Consider the following 6,890-nt stretch of genomic DNA (forward strand, 5'->3'; position numbering starts at 1 on the left):
ACCCAAGTTAGGTTATCGGGTTAACCTAAGGGGAGAATGTCCGGAGAATGTTCAAGGAAAGAACATTGGACATTGGAAGATGGTTGGAAAACCTAAGTTAGGTTATCGGGTTAACCCAACTTGATTATAGTTTTGTCAAACATCAAAAAGGGGGAGATTGTTGGTGCAACCTTAGGTCAAGGTTGACCTGGTTGACCCGACTCGAGTTGACTTGACTCGAGTTGTATTTTGATGTTTGACTTGAGAAGATTGTTGATGCAACCTTAGGTCAAGATTGACCTAGTTGAGTTGCATGTTGATGTTTGACACTCGTGGAAGAGTTGTATTCTTGATGTGAGACAAGAATAGATGGTTGGGAGATTATTGGTGCAACCCTAGGTCAAGGTTGACCTGGTTGACTGAAAAGTCCAAGTATGGAGACTTGGCAACGGAAAAGTCCAAGCGGGGAGCTTGCGCGAAAAGTCCAAGTATGGAGACTTGGCTTGGAAAATCCAAGTACGGAGACTTGGCACGGGGAAAAGTCAAGCGGGAGCTTAGCACGCGGAAAGTCCAAGTATGGAGACTTGGCACGGGAAAGTCAAGCAGGAGTTTGGCACGGAGAAAGTCCAGTGAGTGAAGCGGTCGGAAAGTCTGGTGAGTGAAGCCAGGCGGTTGGAGAAAGTCTGGTGAGTGAAGCGAGGGAAAGACCTAGTGGTGAAGCTAGGCGGTGTGGAAATCCTGGTGAGTGAAGCGGTGAAAATCCTAGTAAGTGAAGCTAGGTGAAAGGGAAAGTCGTGGTGAAGCCGGTGAAAGTCCCGTGAGTGAAGCCGGGGAAAAGTCCTAAGCGGGATGTTAGGCGTGTAAATCTGGTGAGTGAAGCGGTGAAAGTCCAGTAAGTGAAGCGAGGCAGGAAAATCCAGATGGATCGGGGATGATCGGACATCCGGTGTTGAGAAAGTCCAAGTAGGTCAAAGGATTGACCGGACACTTGGCGAGGAGTTCTAGCAGTCAAGGGTGACCGGATGCTAGGGATGAAGTACCAATAGGTCAAGATTGACCGGATATTGGTTTGAAGTCTTGGGACTTGGTTTGGGCCAAACCCAAGCTGGATCGGTCACCGGACCAATCCGGTGATACTTGTTGCTCGATCGGTCGGTGACCGATCGATCAACAAGCTCTGTTCGATTCTTGATCGATACGGTGGCCGTCGCCAGCAACGAGGCAAGAGAGCGGTGATCGGTCCACGATCGGGCCATCTGATCGATGCGGGACCGATCGAGACGATGTCGCCGAGAAAGCAAGGGTTGGGATCGGTGCGTGGACCGATCGGTTGTTTGATCGGTCCGGACCGATCGAACCCGCATGAAGGTGGGCGCTTTACGTGAAGAAGGCGTCGATCGGGGCCGTCGAGAATAGGTCTGATCGGTCCCGACCGATCGAACACTAACCGTTAACGTCGCAGCTAGATTTCTTCTGTGTTTTCTTCGCTTTCTTGCGGTATAAATGAGGGCTACAGGACTTGGTGAAAACTCTCGGTCCTCTGCTTCTTCCTTGGAAGTTCTCTCACTGAAGCTTCGCTTTTACGGTGCTCCGAGCTTTCTGAGCTCAACGCTGAAGCTTCGCGTGAGCTTCCCGACAGTTTTCTTGTTGGTTTCTTGTTGCATCCGTCCGTGAAGTTGCTACTTCATCCGGACCCCATCGACGAGAAGGCGAGTTAGTGTTTGTACATTGTTCTTATCTTTCTACTTGTATTCCTTGTACTCTTTGTTTGCTGTTGCAAACGTTTGTGGCGAGGTTTCTCCACCCACAAGGAGTATATTGTATTAGCCGGTTCTCCGGGGACTCATCCACCGACGGATTGACCGGACTCGTCCACCTTACGGACACGCCGAGGAGTAGGAGCCCTAATCTCCGAACCTCGTTACATCCTCGTGTTAAGGTTTGGTTTTCTTCTCTTTCGTTTCTTTGTATTTTCCGCTGCGACTAACCTAATTGTAGGAAGAAACGAGAGCGATTTGGGGCGGCTATTCACACCCCCCTCTCTAGCCGTACGAAGGATCCTAACATTCTTTATACCAAGGCTAAATCCCATAGTCTTAACCTCTTCTTTATCACAAGGTTAAATCCCATAGCCTTAACATCTTCTTTATACCAAGGCTAAATCCCATAACCTTAACCTCTTCTTTATCACAAGGCTAACTCAACTCGAAATGCCTACCATGTTTTGATACCCATTACTACCTCGATCACATGTTGTTAAATAGGTGCAACACGAGGACTTCCCAGGGAGGCACCTATCCTAGTACTGCTATCGCCCAAGCACGCTTAACTTCGGAGTTCTGATGGGATCCGGTGCATATTATCTTGGTAGGGTGCGATCATACCAGCACTAATGCACCGGATCCCATCAGAACTCCTAAGTTAAGCGTGCTTGGGCGATAGCAATACTAGGATGGGTGACCCCCTGGGAAGTCCTCGTGTTGCACCTATTTAACAACATGTGATCGAGGTAGTGATGGGTATCAAAACGTGGTAGGCATTTCGAGTTGATGCAATTAAGATCTAATCTAATCGTTAATGTGTATCATATACGCGATCACATGTTGTTGTTGAATCTGCCAAAGTAGAGCAACAACAACATGTGATCGCGTATACGATACACATTAACGATTAGATTAGATCTTAATCGCATCAACTCGAAATGTAACTTAACCTTCCATTCTCCCCCTTTGTCACACATCAAAACCAGAAAACAAATTCTTCTCCATAAGAGGTAACTCTTCGTTGTTTACAACCTTATATGTTGTTAACAACCCCACAATGAAGATCTCATAGTCTTTATTGCCGCCAAAGCTCCCCCTTGAGCTCTACTTCACTTCACAATGCTCATCCTAGAGCATGCATCAACTTTCCAATAAAACTCCCATTCATTGTATTCAATGTTGCTCCTTGAGTAGTAATCTTCTTCTCAATGCTCATCCAAGAGTATTTTTCACCTTACCAATGAAGGTCTGATCCCCTTCATTAACCCAATGCTCCCCCTTGAGTAGTAATCTACTCCACAATGTTCATCCGAGAGCATTTATCATCATAGCAATGAAGATAACCAATCTTCCATTGCTCCCCAATACTCGTCCCTGAGTATTAATTCATCACGAAGGTTTAACCCCCTTCCATGGTCTCTGAAATTTTTTTTATGTTTTTAAAGAGTAACTCCCCCTAAAAACATGGTCAAACTTCTATCATTGCACCGACAATGACTTGGGGTTCCTAAATAATTAGGAAAACCAAAACTCGAAGTTTTGAAGTTCAAAATTCAATAATGAAACTAAACCTCAACCTAAACTTCACTTAAGTCTACATTAACCAAACCATGCTTGTTTTCATCATGAAAACTCTCCCTAAGTGTATACAAATATATTCCAAAGGGTTAGGAATGGTTAATGACCCTTGAAAACCAAAACTTGAAGTTTTAAGGTTCCAAAATTCAGAATTGAAACTAAACCTTATCCTAAACTTCATTTTGGTTTATCTTAACCAATCCATACTTGTTTTCATCATGAAAAACTCCCCCTAAACGTATACAAATGTATTCCAAGGGGTTTGGAGTGGTTAACGGGACTCGAAGTGACTTGAAGTGCTGAAATCGGGCTTTTCCAGCCAAAAAAGACTTCCCAATCGATTGAAGTTGGGACTAAATTGATTGAAATCACTTCAATCGATCCATTGATCGATTTCGCAAGCTACTGTTCACAGAAATTCCCTCTAAATCGATCGACTAATCGATCCAGCCTAGGTCAATCGATCGGCTGATCGATTCACTATCCTTCGGTTTGCGGGAATTGACTTCCCAATCGATCGGCTAATCGATTGAACTCAATCCAATCGATCGACTGATCAATTGGGTTTCTAATTTCTCTGAAATCCAATTTCAGCGAAATTCAGAAACTCCCCAAAGATTCTACAAAAATCTAAAAATCATGAAAACTCATGTAGTCATTATTTAGGGTATACTTTATCAAGGAAAAATAGTTTTATATGAAAATACTTCCTATTTTCAAAGATTTACACAACTTTGAAAACCCTTGAAAACTTTAATGTTTTCTCCTAATTTGTGTCTAACTTTTCAATGATGATTACTATCAAAAGATAGTCTTCACAAAGGTTTTCAAAAAGCATGATAAAATCATTTTCAAAACCAATATCCAACCATGTTCTTTGGGCTCAATGCACATGACTTATACATTAGCTTTCCCAGTGATTGGAAATCACATGACTATATGCTTTGATGACCCTAAAACTCAACAAGATGCACTAAATCAACATCTTGAGTTTTGTTCATCATCCTAACATCTCACTTGTATCTAACGTGCATTAAAATACATTCAAGTCACCTTATAGTTCTTGTGAAATGTATATTTGGTTTTGCCCTAAACTAAGGGATCATGCATATCTATCTAGGTATTATAAGACTTATGATCATTCACCTAAAATGTCATTTGGTATAATCCCACTAATTGAGATATTTACCATTCATAATAAATGCCTTTTATCCTTAATTACAAGAAAATTGACATAATGCATGATGATCAATGACATACATCAAAATAAGTAATTTTCAAAAGAAAAAAATATGCTATAGCTACATGATATATGTATGACATGACATGACATGATATTTTTATGTTTTTCATAATAAAATGAATGCAACACATGATGTCATGACATATAATATGCAATCTGTTGGTTAGTCCTAGGAAAATCATACCGGTTCCACTGTACAAAAATTTTGTACAAGTGTCGAACCTTTCCTTAAATAACTTATTGTGTTCTTTAGAAGTTAAATTAGGAATCGCAGACGGAACTTAACATCATTGATTCCAAATTTAACTTATCTGTTCTTAATGGTTTAGATTTGAATCACAAGCGAAACTTAACACTATTGATTCAAATTCACCTATGTTATTAATTCCATTAAATATTAATTTCCAAAATTGGCTTCCAGGACTGCATGGTGAGGCACATGGCCTTCTTGGATATGGGAGCAACCACCACCGCCTAGACAAAGCCTTTTAAGGAAAGCTAATATTTAATTTCCTTAAATAACTCTAGGTTTAACTAAAAAGAACAATCGAATCACAAATTCGAAAAATAAAAGAAAAGAAACACAACTTCGAAACAAATCCGAAAACTCTAGAATCATATGCCTCTTGTGTTTGGTATTTCCAAAAATAACTATACAAAGAAAACTAGTATGATGCGGAAAACAATTACTAGTTATACCTTAAATTCTTTGTAAGCAAATAACCTCTTGATCTTCTACCGTATTCCTCTTCTTATCCCGGATGTTGTGTGGGCAACGATCTACCGAGATGAAAATCCACCTAAGCCACCTTCTCCAAGCAAGATTCGGCCACCATAATTCTCCAAGAGAAGTAGAGGTCCGGCCACCACCACCAAGCTCCAAGGGATGCTAGAAACAAAGCCTCCTTTCTCTCCTTCTTCTCCTAGCTAGAACCGGCCACCATGGATTTCTCTTGTGTTGATGCTGCCGGCCACAAAGGAGGAAGAGAAGAGAAGAAGAAGAGACCCTAGGGCCGGCCACACCAAGGAGGAAAAGAGAGGAAGAAAAAGAATAGAGGCGTTAGCCATGAAGGCACCTCTACCCCCTCTTTTATAATCCTTGGTCTTGACAAATAAGAAAATTTAAATAAAAAATTTCCTTAATTCTTTTGCCATGAAAAAGAAATTTTATTTAATTAAAAATAATTTTCTCTTCTCAATTGTAATGGCCGACCACTTTTAAAAACAAAACAAGGAGAGTTTTAATTAACACAAGAATTAAAACTTCCTAATTTGTTTCCGGAAATTTATTAAAATTTCTCCAATAATTTTGCCTTCATGGTGGTTTGTAAAAAGGAAATTTTACAAATTAAAATCTTTCTTTTAAACATGTGGATGATTTCCAAAAAGGAAAGTTATCTCTAAAAATTAAAATCTCCTTTCAATCTACAAATAAGGAAAGATATCAAATCTTTTCTTAATCTTTTGTAGAAACTTATAAAAGAAATATTTAATTTTTAAACTCTCTTTTAAATCATGAACATGGTTAAAAAAGGAAAGTTTTCTCAAAATTAAAATCTACCTTTCAATCTACAAATAAGGAAAGATTTCAAATTTTTTCTTAATCTTTCGTAAAAACTATAAAAGGAAAGATTTAAAATTCAAGCTCTTTTTTAAAACCATGATATCCACATAAGAAATAATTTTAATAAAAATCCCTTTTATTTTCTATGTGGCCGGCCACACCTAGCTTGGACTCCAAGCTAGGGCTGGCCACTTATCTTGACTCTATCCTTGGGTCTTGGCCGGCCCTAGCTTAGGTTTCAAGCTAGCTTGGCCGGCCCCATTAGGATGGGTAAGAAGTGGGTATAGGTGGGTATAATTCTTTATATACAAGAGGCTACGATAGGGACCGAGAGGAGGAATTGGTTATGGTCTCCCGATGAATTAAGCTTCCCGTGTTCGCCCTGAAAACACAACTTAATTCATCAATAATAATTCATACCACTAAAGAATTATTATTGAACTACCGCACCAATCCCAAATTACATGTTGGGCTCCTCTTATTATGAGTGTGTTAGTCTCCCTGTGTTTAAGATGTCGAATGCCCACTAATTAAATGAGTTACTGACAACTCACTTAATTAATATCTCAGTCCAAGAGTAGTACCACTCAACCTCATCATCATGTCAGACTAAGTCCACCTGCAAGGTTTAACATAACAATCCTTATGAGCTCCTCTTGGGGGCATTCTCAACCTAGATTACTAGGACACAGTTTCCTTCTATAATCAACAACACACACTATAAGTAATATCATTTCCCAACTTATTAGGCTTATTGATTTAT

At 40.1% G+C, this 6,890-nt stretch overlaps 1 non-coding gene and 1 pseudogene across 1 annotated transcript; one reads left to right on the forward strand and one right to left on the reverse strand.

The window, feature by feature from the left end:
- Window positions 1-2,240: 2,240 nt before the first annotated feature.
- LOC122012995 lies at window positions 2,241-2,365 on the reverse strand (annotated as a pseudogene).
- LOC122013238 lies at window positions 2,350-2,468 on the forward strand. The gene has a single exon (XR_006120557.1). It is a non-coding gene; the product is annotated as a 5S ribosomal RNA (ribosomal RNA).
- Window positions 2,469-6,890: the final 4,422 nt, after the last annotated feature.

The sequence above is a fragment of the Zingiber officinale genome, chromosome 8A (genome assembly GCF_018446385.1).
Source record: "Zingiber officinale cultivar Zhangliang chromosome 8A, Zo_v1.1, whole genome shotgun sequence".
Taxonomy (NCBI): Eukaryota; Viridiplantae; Streptophyta; class Magnoliopsida; order Zingiberales; family Zingiberaceae; genus Zingiber; species Zingiber officinale.